We start from the raw sequence: 15,012 nt of genomic DNA on the forward strand, positions 1-15,012 counted from the left end.
AGATGAGTTTTCATGTCTGAGTGAGCATTTGAAATCTGCTCTCCATAGTCTAACACTCAAAGCATCATACCATTCTGGCTCTCTTGGAGCAAATATTTTAGTATTTTTAAGGGTTCATAGTGAGAGGTTGGAAGGGGCATTCTTAGTGAAGAAATCATCTCTTCTCCCAGTCCTATCACTCTGAACTAAATTTCTTATTGTTTTTCATTTTGACAAATATATTTCTCATTTTATATTGCAAGCATCAAGAACTTTTGACTAAAAGTTAAAACTATCTGTTCACATATTCAAAGACTGGACTTCTCATCCTCGCTACCATATTATATACAAAAATTCCAAGCAGTTTTTGTATTGTGTCAAATGATGTGGGTATAAGAACAGATTTAATTGGCTGGTAAATTCTTCATTAACTATATCCATCACTAGTATATTTCAAAACTTATGAAAAATATTCTTTCTATCGGCTATCAGCTATGGGTTATGGGGAGATGGTACTTTTTATTTATATGTGACTGATTGATGGTTACACCTCTCCTTATTCTATAAAGTGGTACATAGGAAAGGTTTTTTTTAAAGCTCTAAATCTGATATTACTTTAACTCTATTCCCACTGTAACAATACATATAGACTACTGTCAAAAAGCAGCAGCACAGCCAGGAGAACGAATTGCTTGAAGAAAGATTTAAAGCCTATGATTTTTATATACATTTTTTCCTGCAAGAATAGGCCGCTGTTATTCAAAGTATGCATGGAAATGAGCTATAAATTTCAAAAGTGGAGAAACCAAAGCTTTTAAAAGAGCAGGTTTCGCCCCTCTGAGTCTGGTATTATATACTTGTCACAAAATATGACAAGATGATAAACTGTGAAGTGTTTATTTGGAGGCAAAACACTGAAACACATATGCTATAACTTAGCAGACACTTTTCACAATACTGCTAGATTTAAATTTTACTGGGGAATCTGAAATCTTTTTAAAAATCAGCCATTATTTTCCCTTAAAAGTGGTATTCACTATGAATTAAAAACACCACCATATGGATTAAAATTATTGCTTTTATCTTTTATTTTTAGCATGCATTTGCTTCTGAGGAAATGCTGAGAGAAATCCTCTGTCCTGGGTTGCATTCGTGAGAAAAAGGGAAAGGGGCAGAGTTAAACTACTTGATCAAGACTATTTATATGCAAAGAAACAATGCAAAATTGGGGAATTAATGCACTCATTGGCTAGTACAGAAGCAGAATTATTTTCTGCATTTTCCTCTGATTGGGAATGAAATCATCTTATGTCCTTTATCTCATAAAAGAATGGGGTTTCTTAACTACTGAATTACTTATAGCTGTGAGGCAAAGATACTGTTATTGCATATTTAACCACACAGATGCAATGAAAAATAAATAAAAGCACTGTACAAATAGTGGCATTTAATGGCATTGTTTTTTTTTTCAACTAATAAAAGACAACACTCACCTTTCTGTATTCAACAGATACCAATGAAATCATATATAACTACTATATAGATTTTATTATATGAGCACTTCTATACAGTGTGTAAAAATTATATCTCTATCTGTATCTATCTATCTATCTATCTATCTATCTATCTATCTACCTATCTATCTATCTATATATCTCACAGGTGCATTTTAACATCACAATTGCTGTAATAGTATTTTAACACTACGCTCATTCGCATTTTTATTTATTTCTTTTTTCTTTTATGCTTAAGGATCTTTGTTACAGAAGCCTCAGCTTTGGGAGAAAGTTGGGCTATAAATCAGATGTATGCATGCATGAACAAATTTCCTCCTATGACTTCATCACACACAATTAAATATGTGTTTCTACACACTTAAGAAACTGCCACTGATTATACCCTTCACATGACGCAAGCTTCAAATGTTCTAGATGAACAGAAAATGTGATTTCTTAAGTCTGATGCCTTAACTCAAGTCTAGTTGAAGGATATTAGGGGAAATTATCCCAGAAAAAAGTGGTTTCTTAAGTCTGATGCCTTAACTCAGGTCTAGTTGAAGGATATTAGGGGAAATGACCACAGAAACAGTGGTTTCTTAAGTCTGGTGCCTTAACTCAGGTTTAGTTGAAGGATATTAGGGGAAACAATCCCAGAAAAAGTGGTTTCTTGAGATTGATGCCTTAGGTATAGGTATGAGGGCAGACAACAGGGGAGGAGACAGTGGGAGAAGACATATGTCTCCCGTGTGATGGCAAATTAAACAAATAAATCTTAAAGAAAGCAGAGAAAATGATTAGGTGTGGTTACAGTAGGAAAATCTTATGTTTAATTTCTTCTGTTTAATTGGCATGTGTAAGCCACCTTGAGTCCCCTTCAGGGTGAGAAAAGCGGGGTATAAATGAGGCAAATAATAAATAAATAAATTAATTAAATTTAATTTCAAAACACAGCATGGTTAAGCTTAAGGGAAAACCAACAATTTACTTCATTTTAGTTATCTCATGGTATGAAGTTCCTTGAGCAGGAGCTGGCAACACAGAAGTACTTGTAGACCAATTTTTATACTGGCAAATTGTGCCCAAATTCACCAAGACTGAAACTGGAAGTAACTACCACTAGTCATTTCCAGGGTTCTTCCGCCTGAGGAAGTTATCAACAGAAAATCGGAACCACCAAGCTGCATTTCTGGAGTGAGGGGTCTGGCTGGACATTTTAAAAAAAAACTCTTGGGAGCCTTATGTGTCCTCAGGATGGAGTTTCCCTAATTGTGGATTAAAACCTCATTTGTATTTCTGCAGACCTCCCCTTCATAATTTCAATTCAAAGCACCATACAGGTATCATGATCTCAACTACAACACTTTTCTTCTTTTGCTCAACTTGACACTTGTTTTTTGTTTGGTTTGCCCATTAAAAGTATTACTCTAACAAGTACAGGCAGTTCCTGAGTTACAAACATCTGATTTACAAATGACTCATAGTTAAGAACAGGAGTGAGACAAAAGGAAGTGAGAGGAATTTACCCCTCAGGAAGGAAATTTATTCCTGAAAGAGTTATTGTGGGGAAAAGGAGTCTCCACTGAAGCTTTATCACCAATCCTTGTTTCACAACAAGCCAAATGATCACAGGGACAGAAAGAGAGGTAGAATCTTATGAACAGCGGCATAGACAGCAAAACAAACATCACAGGGGTGTTAACCCTTTCTTATGCTATCCAGAGCTAAAAGACACATTTTTGGCTGGCGTTACACTTAAAAATGTATCTGTTCTGATATACATCTAAATTAAACTTAATAAAAAAACCTACAGAACCTATCTTGTTCATAACTTGGGGACTGCAGGTATATCTGATGATCCACACATTCATGTGTAAACTGACAAGCACTGCACTGGAGAGATTGAGTTATCTGCTATCAAGTGCCAGTAGTCATCCCTCCCTCTAATATCAGAAGAAATTTTGTGGGTGGCTGGCTAAATGACTTTTCAAGGAAAGTGAGTGCAGAATCAGGTTAACAACTGAAAAGCATGTGTTTAAAAGGTACGCTTAAAACCTGATTCCACCCCCAAAATGTGCACCTTTACATGGCTGTATATCCCTGCAGCCATGTGACTTCCTTCCAACTCCCTGTTGTGGACTGCTCTAGCATGCATGTGTTAATGTGGGATTTGTGTATTGGTAGTGTTTAAATGAAATTTGTGTCTTTCCTGTATTGCATACTGGTTGCATTATCCAGAGTGTAACATAGTCTGGAAAGAGTTAATTCCTAAGAAGCTGTGATGTCCTTGATGTGTGGCTGGAGCTAGGGAGTATCCAGACACAAGTGTGTATGCATTACTGATTGCATCAGTTCTGTTCAGTTCTGAGTTGAGTTCTGTCTGCCTAGAGTGAGAGTCCTGTGTCCATTGTCTGCAAGTCTGTTTGTCTTGATTATTACTGCTTACAGTAAAACTTTGTATATAGTTTTACCATAGTTTCTGATGTCTCTTCGTTCTGCGTTCCACTGGCTCCATTCAACTACTGCTGCGCTGCAAATTACTCTGACAGCATGTGCATTTTAAAAGCCCAAATCAGGTGATTGGGCTGTCAAAAATGGAGCTATGGACACACAGGTGGCTCAATAGAAGCACAATTGGAAAGTAATTAGAACTCTGCAACCATTCCTTTGTTCTGATCTTTATAATATTAAATAGAGCTGAATTTATGGTTGGGTGGAGAGAAAGAATAAGAAATCTGCTTGTGTGTACATTGGGATGTCTGCATGACCACATATGAGGTCCAGCACATCTTGGAGAGAATTTAAAAATAAAATCTGCCAGATGTTCCCCATCCATCTTGTGGATTTGTAAAATCCGCTACAAAAGAAGGTGTCAGGACAGGGGGGGACCATTTCCCGGGACTGACAGGTCTGTGTCTGGACTTGCTGTCAGTCCCCCACCATTTTGAAATTCACTTATTTAACCCACATTTTTATACTGTCTGTAAGAGCCTTTAATGATAAACAGACATTGGGTATGACACTGCAGTTCATTACAGTGGGTACAGTTGTTACTAGCATGATTACTCACAATGAGAATGACAATTTTTACCATTTAGGTTTGAAAATGTAGAAGGGAATTCGATGAGGTTCAGGTGACTGTCAATCAGATATTCTGCACAAGGATTTACAGTGTTCCCTCACTACTTCGCGGTTCACTTTTTTGCGGATTCACTGTTTCGCAGTTTTCCAATAAACTCTAAAATTACAATTTACAGCCTAAGGAAGGGAGGAAGGGAGAGGGAGAGAAAGGGAGAGAAAAGGAGCCCAAGCAGCAACGGGAGGAAAAGGAGGCGATTTATCAACACGATTGGTTGAATAGTGTATAACTACTAAAATAATGTATAAATATTAAAATAAATATAGCATCCCTACTCCTAGAACCTAACCCAGTGATAAGTGAGGGAACACTGTATTACTGTTTTCTATTATATTGTGCTTCATGCTGTTTTAATACTTATTGCTGAAACTAATTAAGTTGTTTTGGATTAGCCAAAAATGCTGCACAGAATGCATCGACAAAACACAATTTAGAAGAGTGTGTTCAAACTCTGTGTACTGCATTTTATCTTTATAATATCCTTGCAAGGGAAGTTATGCTTAAAGTTAAGGACAGGCTTGAGTTCTCCCCTGGAGTCTCCTAAATTTAATCCAGGGCCCTAATCACCTATTACTCTAGCTATCTAAGGCTCTCTGATGCAGAAAGAAGATAGTACTCCTAAATTCACAATGTCCTTAGATTCATGTTGTTGGAGATGCCTGAGAGGTCTTATGAGTGAACAGCAGTGGTCTAGTTTGAAATTTGATTGGGCCATTTACATAAAATGAAATAAAACCCTATGTGTTTTTCTTGACACAAACTTTTTCAAGCCTTTATAAAGTACAACAGCAAACTTCAAACCAGAAAGGTTGAAGTCCAGCCAAGGCCCCCTTTAAATGGCACTTGTTGCAATGGGACTCTGGAGGAGATACAAAGAAGTGTTGAACTCTCAGGGAAATGAGAGCAATTTAAAAGTGTTTAAATAGCTGGAAATGTTTATCTTTTGAACGTAAGAATGCCTCTGATTAACATTAGAGAATTTCTCACCAAAAGACAACCACCCGCTGCTCGATTACAAAGCGAATAATGATCCTGCTGTTATGTAATGCTTTCTACTACTGGAAAAAAATGTGTTCCTCTTGACCTGTGTCTGCAAAATCCATTGTGGTTAATAGAAGGAAAATTATTTGAATTAACTACAGAAGAATCTACTTGTCAAGAGGTTGTAACATATCTAAGATGCTATGAATAGTGCATATTAACAGTAGAGTTTGCATCCATAATATTGCAGAGGGTATGTAGAAGAGGATTATATATAGAACAATTATTAATTCTAGAGGAATCTGTGTAACCAGTAATGCCCTTGTCATTTTAACTGACAGCATGCTAACTCCTCAGCTAACAATAAATAATGCAGACATGCTGCCACACTCTGCGCTAAACATTCACCTCATGAAATGCCATTGACATTATAAAGTTAGTTATAAGCAGCTGATTTGCTTTAATTATTTATGCAAGTAATTAGAGGTTCAAATGTCTGTGCACAATAAATGAGAAAAGCCACCATTTGCATTACACCCACTTCATATTTAGCAGTTCAAAACAGAAGCTCTAAAGCCTATGGAAGACCAGACAGAAAAGCGCACAAAATTCTGCCCTCCTTGGAAAATCCTTACTCTACATCTTGTTAAAATGTGAGTATTATACCAGGGACCTCATCACACAAGGAATTTTTAGTGTCCTTGGATGCTTCTGCCCCAGTTGAGGCATGAAGTCCCACACCACCCATCACACGATGTAGCCTCACTTCCAGTGGAGCCCCGTTGCTTAACTGGGGCAGCAGCATGGTAGGATGCTGCACCACCAACACAGGAGCCTCCCCATGTTCCATTTGGAACAATGGGGCTATTATGGGGACAAGCTGCATGGTGATGCTTCCCCACATGTGATGGGGAAGCATTGCTGCTGGCCAGGTGGGGCGTGAGGATCGCCTTGCTGCCCAGTCGATTCACCATGGAGGCTGGCAAATCGGCACAGGGGACCTCATCATTGTGGATAGGGCTGCCCAGATTGCCCAAGATTGAAACACAGAAGGAAAGTCCATCTCTCCTTGACAATGTTCTTCTTCATGAGAACGTCTTTCCACAGTGAAGCACTGCAAGATAGAAGTAGATGGAAAGATCTGAGATAGGAACAGAGGGACAGACCACTAAAGCCTGTGCAGCATGGAATGTAAATATGGAAACTGTGTATGCTTCACTCTAATATCCCCTTTTCCTTCCTCACCCAAAGCCAAGACCATTGATACAGCCTGAGCATCAAGATTATAAAGGATTGTGAGAATGTAATTAATTCAGACATATTATTTTTGTATGAAATATAAAAAAATTACTAGATAACACTAGCAAAACACATGAGACACTTTGAAAAATATTTTTAAAATTTAAATTACTACCATGGGATGGGGCCAGGATTGTGGAACATCACCCCTTCACAGTAGGAAGATAGGATTACAAAACCTGCTATCCATTGCCATGTTTTAACCAATTTTAATTTTATTTTAACCAGCTTTGTCTTTTTAACTTATTAAGTTGTTTGGTTTTCATCATTTAAAACCATTGTCTATTTACACTGCTTTAAATTTTTCTCATTTGTTTTATCATACATCGGTCTGATATCTGAAATCTAATGTATACCTGAGATTAATAAATAAAAATTAATACAAAACAAATAAAGTTCCTACTAGCTCCAGGAAAGATGTTTCCTTCAGAACAAATAGATGCTGCCCTATCAATAAAAACAAAAAACAAAAATATTTCAGGAGGTAATGAGTTGTTGGGATTTCAGAAAAGAAGATGTGTTAAATCCCTTTCTGCTCACTATAGACATAGCTTGAGGCCTATGAGACTGCTATCTACAATAAAAATAATTTTGCACTTTAATCTGATCTATACAATTAAAATCATGTCTACTTGATACCTTAGGTTCCAAGGCTAGTGCTGGTAAGCTACTCTTCTCTGTGTCCCAGGAGTAAAGAAGGTATTGTTAGCCTCTGCCTCTGGCAAGCAGGACAAAGCCTCTGGATTGATTAGACCCAAGATCCTTATGGGCAAATTGATTTTCTACGCACCCCACAGAGCAGATTCTATCTTCCGACTCTTTTACTGAACCACAACCTCCGTCTTTCAGCTGCTGTAAAAGCTCCTGTCAGGAAGCACATAACCCCACCCCAGTCTTGATGAATAGAAGAAAACCTTCTGGCTTTTCCATCACAATTCTGGTAGATGATTGTATATATACTATTTGGTCCTGTTATATAAAACTGGAGAAAATGCTTCAATCATGTTGTTAAACACGCATAGCTTTACTAATACCAGGATGAAAATCTACATGTATGTCTTTTCTCTTTTTTGTGGATAAAATGTCATCATCTCAAAATAACAATTTGTATTTTGCAGGTAATCTTAAATTGGATGGATCTGGGAAAGTTAATTGTTCCTGTAAATGATATGACATTAATACAGCCAAACCCCCTATCTATTTACCACGTTTAATGTACAGTTTACAGGAGAGCTTGGCAATTGGAATTATAAATATCTCTATTAGAAGTGACAAAGATGAGAAATCATTTTAAAATGAGAAGGTAGTTTCATGATGATGCCATATCTAAATGTGTCATTTCACATCCTTTATACACTTCTAGAAATGACATGTAAAAGAGGAAATACATGAGTATACTTTGTTTGATTAAAATAATTGATTACATTAATTTACATATTTATCACTTCCCTTTTTGGTTTTTAATGGTTTGGTGTTCTTGTTCAAAATAAAAATTTGATACATTTGAATATAATTTAATTAGAGAGCCACCGTGGTTTGAGTTTTCAAATAGGACTTAGACATGAAAACCTAACCATATCCAGGTTATACTAACTGTCTAAAAATTGTGAAGAAACCTCTGTAATCAGATTACAATAAATCAGAAATGACATGTAGGCAATTTGCAATGAACTCAACTGTGATTACTAGAGTTGTGCCCAGAATTCGTTCCAACTGTTTCTACTGTTTCTTTTGTGTTTTCCATTTCCTCAGAAGCACAAAATGAGATGCACTCACCCTGCACAAAAATATGCTCAACACGAAAGCAAGCTTGCTTTCATCTGCAGCCGAGGGCCTCCCAGAACTTGCTTCCTTGCCTTGGAAAGAGTGTGTGTGTGTGGCGTGCAGGCCCAGAAAGTAAACGTGCCCGCCAGTACCTGCAGCTGAGCACCTATTACTCTAGAGTAAGAGGCACCCAGCTACAGGCATTGGCAGGTGCATGCACTTTCCCAGCCTGCATGCAACACATGCACTCTCTTTCCAAGGAGAGGGCATGTGTGGCGTGCGGTGTGCAGGCAGGTCCGGAGCACACCTGCAGCATGTGCTTCTTGCTCTAGATTAGAAACAGCAGCAGGCAAGAAGGCTCCTTAAAACACACAATGGGAAGAGGAGACTGGGTGGGACGCCCCCCCCCCATTATGGTTCAATTTTTGTCCAAAAACAGATATCTACCCTCCCAATTTTGGGAGGCTTCCAAATAATGGATTGGGGCCCCCAACAAAAGCCAGGACATGAAACGGGACAAGGTTTACCCCAGATGTACAATACTAGTGATTATGCTAAATGGATTGATGTTACAACTATTAGATAGGGCTTATATGCACACACACACTTTTAATGCTACCAAAACATTATTTTGACCCAAGAGGTAGCATTATGTAGCAGACATAATGTTTATGTAAAAGTCTCTCTTTATGTATAAGAATTGTGTGTGTTTAAATCTCATATTTTGCACAAAGCCTGGTAGTTTGGAGACAGAATACTGTTTATTACTAAAATGCTTTTTACATAAATGATTTTAAAAATCTTTTGTCCAATAAAGTCCCAAATGCTTAAAATCTTATGGTAGTTGTCCTTTTTATATTGTAAATAAAGTGCTTGAAGTGTTGAGATGCCCTTTCTTGTCAAGGACAAGAAAACTGTGACCATTCTTTATATCCAATGACATAAAACTGAATTTTAATAGCATTTATCTTTATTTTTTTTAAAAAAAAATGTTAAGATAGCTGTGATATTAAAAGGTTAGGTAGAGATCAAGTTATTGAATCTTCATTATATTTTAAATGTTAGAACATATAGTAGGTTATGCTTCATTGTGTAATATAACCAAGAAAGTGGAAATCCAGTCTGTTCAGGAAAAAAAATTAACTGAACGTAAAACTCAGTTAATAATACATTACAGACCCTTTCGTGATCCAAAAGCTTTGCAGGGACCAGAAATGTGTGCCCATCTGCCAAGAGAAGTCAACTCCCACACTGCCTTGGCTTCATGTTTTTCCAAATTAAAATTAGTGCCAATTTCTTTTAATTAGCCTTGTCATTCTTTGTGTAGCCTTATGCATATAAAATTAATAATCTGTGAATTCACATCTTCATAATTTTTAATCTGCACTTCACTTGTTTTCAGTGACATTTTCATAAAACCACTTATCGAGAGATTGCACATGGAGGACAGACAATTTATCAAAATATATAAAAAGAAAGAGGGAGAGAAAGAGACAAAAGATGAAAGGAAAGGAAATAACAAGAATGTCTAAACAGTGGGGAAAAAATAAACCCTGAAGTCTTAAATACCATATAATCAGGAGCTTAACAAAGTTTTTCAGTTTTGAGGCTGCTGAAATAAACATCCCATTAAAATGCCATTAATGTGAAATGGTGGTTTTCATTAAGTTGTATTATGAACTACCTGGCCAGTCTTGCGAAAGCCTTTTAATACCCCTCCTTACTTAATATTTAGATCATTTACCTGAAAACTCTTTGTGTTCCTGTTGCGAAAAACTACAATCTTATTTAAAGTGTCAGAAAAACAAGGCAACAAAGTACTTACATGGCAAGGAATTGTTTTATTGATAATTTTAATAGGACTTTGGAACTACTTTTCTACTTAAAAAAAAGCTGAGAAGGGAAAAATCAGTAAATCATGTACCTTCTTCCAAAATTAATTCCTAAAGATGCAAACTTGTGTGCATTACACCTCTTAAGTTTTCTATGGGAGTGGGATATTGATTAGAAGCTCTTTTGGACTCAATTTCATTCAGATTGTCCAAATAGCACCTGCATTTTATTCTAGTCCTTGTCTTCTATCAGAGTGCAAAACTTTTGTGTTTCCTTCCTTCAGTGAACCCCAATTGGGGTTGAGACCCACAGTTTAAGAAGCAGTGGGATTCTTAAACAGTCCTTGTCCTATCTTCCTGAGTCAGTTAGAAGGAACAATGCTTCAATTTTTGCTTAATCTGAGAATATAAGATTTCTGTCTTAACTTCTAAACAAGAAGATATGTTCTCTTTGTGTGTGTTTGAATAACAAGTAGTGTGCAACAATAGTTGACATTTAATGCATAACTCACCAAAGGTCATCCATAAGTCTTAGGTTCTGACCTAGAGTCTTCAGGTTCTAGAATGATCCTTAACTAGTAGCAACCTAACCACCTTATTACATTGAGAAATTTCCCAGTCGTAGGACACTTCAGCCTCTTTTCAAGCAAGGAGAGGCATGGAGCTCATCACATGACTTAAACTACTTCTTGCTGTCATGCATAGCCCTCCGTGATTGAAAAGAGGCAGAAGTATCCTGAAAGGAGGGAACTCCAGCAATCTGACTACATCACATTGAGAAATTTCCCCCTTGTAAGACACTTCAGCCTCAAAATTTCCCATCTTTTTTCATTGCCCAACTGTCAGCAGTCTTTTATCCTATGGGGTTTGATGCAGATGTATCCCTTTGGGGAGATAGGGCGGTCTATAAATAAAGATGATGAGAACAATAGGATCCCATGGAAAGTAATGGTTTTAACCTGGAGCATTGTCTCTTGTACCCTATGGGGTTTGGTGCAGAACAATAGGATCTCATGGAAAGCACTGATTTTAATCTGGAGCTTTGTCTCTTGTACCCTATGGGGTTTGGGGCAGAACAATAGGATCCCATGGAAAGTAATGGTTGTAAGCTGGTGTCAGTCTCCTTTACTGTAAGGGGCTTTGAGCAGGGCAAGGGATCTCATGGTTTTCTGATACTGTTGTTTCTCCTGATTTTTTAAAAAAGTAATGCTGACCTTGTGGTGAATATAAAAGATGGATGTATTGCCAGATCTTAAGTTTCCATGTGTGTGTGAGAGAGAGTGTGATGGGGAGGCAGAACTCAAAAAAAGGACTGCTGACAATTAAAGAGGGGCGATTCTCTACTCTTTAAGGGACGGTCACTCATCCTTTCACCTCTCAATATGATGGGGTGGTTAGTTATAAGACCTCCCAAACAATAATCCAATTTCTTTCAGGAACTTGAGCAATCCATGTTCCAAAATATAAAGCAAACAGTGATGTAGTATTCTAGATGTTAGGAGTTTCATTGATGTGTTTAGATACTATAAATACAATGGCCAGATTCGAACATCTCTCTATGTTTCATGGGCTTGAAATTGGGGAAGGGATTAAAAATTCAACTACAGTAGAGTCTCACTTATCCAACACTCGCTTATCCAATGTTCTGGATTATCCAACGCATTTTTGTAGTCAATGTTTTCAATATATCGTGATATTTTGGTGCTAAATTCATAAATACAGTAATTACTACATAGCATTATTGCATATTGAACTACTTTTTCTGCCAAATTTATTGTCTAACATGATGTTTTGGTGCTTCATTTGTAAAATCATAACCTAATTTGATGTTTAATAGGCTTTTCCTTAATGCCTCCTTATTATCCAACATATTCGCTTATCCAACATTCTGCCGGCCCGTTTATGTTGGATAAGTGAGACTCTACTGTATATTCCAAGCTAGAAGTATGTATGAACTAGCTTTTTCTCTGATATTGAATACATAGGGTGAGAAGTTCAGCTTTGCCTAACTGCTGCGCCATGCCTGTTAGGCCCTTTCTACACTGCCCTATATCCCAGGATCTGATCCCAGATTATCTGTTTATCCCAGATTATATGGCAATGGAGACTCATATAACTCAGTTCAAATCAGATAATCTGGAATCAGATTCTGGGATTTAGGGCAGTGTAGATCCAGCATTAGCCTGACTTTTATGTGAAGTAATATAAATAGAAAACTATGTCTGAAATAACTTCTCTCTCCTTGTAACAATTTCTTCCATATGTGTAACTACTATATTGTATTATCCACTATTTTACTTAACCTACCTCACTGTATCTCTTATCAAAGCTACAGAACAATGTTTTCAGACCTGCTTCTATATACTCTGTTTATTTGGCATACACTGTTAGTTAGGTACAATAATAGCATCCTAATCCAATCTTGCCACTAAAACTACCTGTGAACATGACTAAAAAGATAATTAAAAGAATTTTGAAGAACACACTGAAATTATAATAAATGCAAAGAATGATTTTTGATACCTTTAGGCCAACAATCTAGTAGGCTATATTAAGATTTGGAAGTTTTGGAAAGTTTTGAACTTTTTGACTTCAAAATTCAGAAATAATTTTAGAAACGAAGTGCCAGAGCCCCCTACTTTTGAACAGAGTTTAGAACCATTTTTTTCTGGATTGCACATGCCTAATACATATAAATATGAAATATGTACTAGCAATCTAGCAGTTTGAAAACACGTAAATGTGAATAGATCAATAGGTACCGCTCTGGCAGGATGGTAATGGTGCTCCATGCAGTCATACCGGCCTTGGAGGTGTCTACGGATAACGCCGACTCTTCGGTTTAGAAATGGAGATGAGCACCACCCCCCAGAGTCAGACATGACTAGACTCAATGTCAGGGGAAAACCTTTACCTTTACCTTTTTATATCTGTATACATACATATGCATACATATGTGTGCATGTAAATCTTCACCTCTTCACTCTAAGGTTTTGCCCTCAAATCCTAAAAAATTGCAAAGGTTATATTGAAAAATGAATCCTTAAAAGCCTAATAATGAGTCAGATTGTTTCCTTTCATATCTGTGACAATGAGTTTGTTAAAGACCTCAGATGAGAAGACAGACTAATTGTTTCAAAATGTTCATATGTGAATAGAAATGATGAATGATATTATTAATATAATTTCATTTTTAAATTTCTGCCTGGGAGTTGAGACAAGGTGACAGGAGCAAATTTTGTCTGACATTTCATCACCTGCCAAATATCTTAAGATAGCAAACATGCACAAAACATCAGATCCATTAGCCTTTAAATTAATTATCTGACAAGAACACGTTTAGCATGTGAAACTCTAACGTGAATTAATCTAATTAGCAACAGTGTAATGCTTTTTAAGAAAGAAGAAATATGTATTCTTATTCGAGATGTGAGAGTCGTCTTGGGTTCTATTCTGGGAGAATAAAATAAACAAAACCAATAAGCATTTTCTTCTTGTGCAAAGGACTTCAAGATCCTGGTCCCCATGTTCACCTTACTACCATAGGTTTCTGCTCTAGATTCAACTCTTCCTCATTTAAAAAGCCTTTCACAGAATAACTAGCTGTATGATTGGCATCTTATCTTAATTTGGGTCTCATCCTCTCAGGTAACTTTCTCCAAACCATTCCCTCAGAGATGTTTGGCCACAATTGCCATTTTTTTCCACCAGGAGGACCACTAGAAATGCTGAATTGTAGCGATAGGATTTGTAGTCCCACAAATCTGGCAAGAGACTAACTGGAGAAGGACTCTCTGTGCCATTTTGGCAGAATGGCCCTAAAAATCATATGCTATATTTACACTTAGGACATTTTGTGAACAGGCCATCTCTAGCTATGTATGTATACTTTTCTTTCTTTCCAACTCTTTCACCAGTGGGAAGTATAGGTTCTTCTGTTCCAGAAGTGGGTGTAGTGCCAAGGACACCAAATGAGTTGTTTTGGTGGCAGACTGGTGACACATATTAAGCTTTACTGATAGTAAATGTCACAGCAGGTGATTTTCCTATAGCCTTTTCTTACTTGACAGTACCTTACAAAGATGACAAGTTCTCCTTGCAAAGCTGTTTCTTCAATGGAAGGAATCAGATTAACATAGAGATGTGATGTGGATTGTAGACATTCGTACCCCAATTAAGTTACAATTCAAGTTTTTAAAAATTCTGAAATCCACCTGTTGTGGGAGGGCTGAGCTCAAATCTTATATTTATCTGCACGAGCCCCTAGCAAACAAGAAAGCATTAATTTTCTGCATAGCTGCTAGGGTGTTTCTAAAGTGTTTCTAAAATATAGTTAGTGAAGAATTTGTTACTATAAAAAGAGTAACTAAATTTCATAACTATTTCGTTATAGTAATTGTGCATAATTACTATAATTGAGGAAACTTCAGGGACTCCTTTTCTCCTCATTTTTAAAGCTATTGGAGTGATACAATGGTAGAACATGTTAACCACTGTTAGCCCACCAAATTTCAGAACGTTT

At 36.9% G+C, this 15,012-nt stretch overlaps 1 protein-coding gene across 12 annotated transcripts in view; it reads right to left on the reverse strand.

The window, feature by feature from the left end:
* Positions 1–15,012, reverse strand: part of pcdh15 (protocadherin related 15) — a 1,032,943-nt gene that overhangs the window by 305,339 nt on the left and 712,592 nt on the right. The window lies entirely within an intron of this gene.

The sequence above is a fragment of the Anolis carolinensis genome, chromosome 3, assembly GCF_035594765.1.
Source record: "Anolis carolinensis isolate JA03-04 chromosome 3, rAnoCar3.1.pri, whole genome shotgun sequence".
NCBI lineage: Eukaryota > Metazoa > Chordata > Lepidosauria > Squamata > Dactyloidae > Anolis > Anolis carolinensis.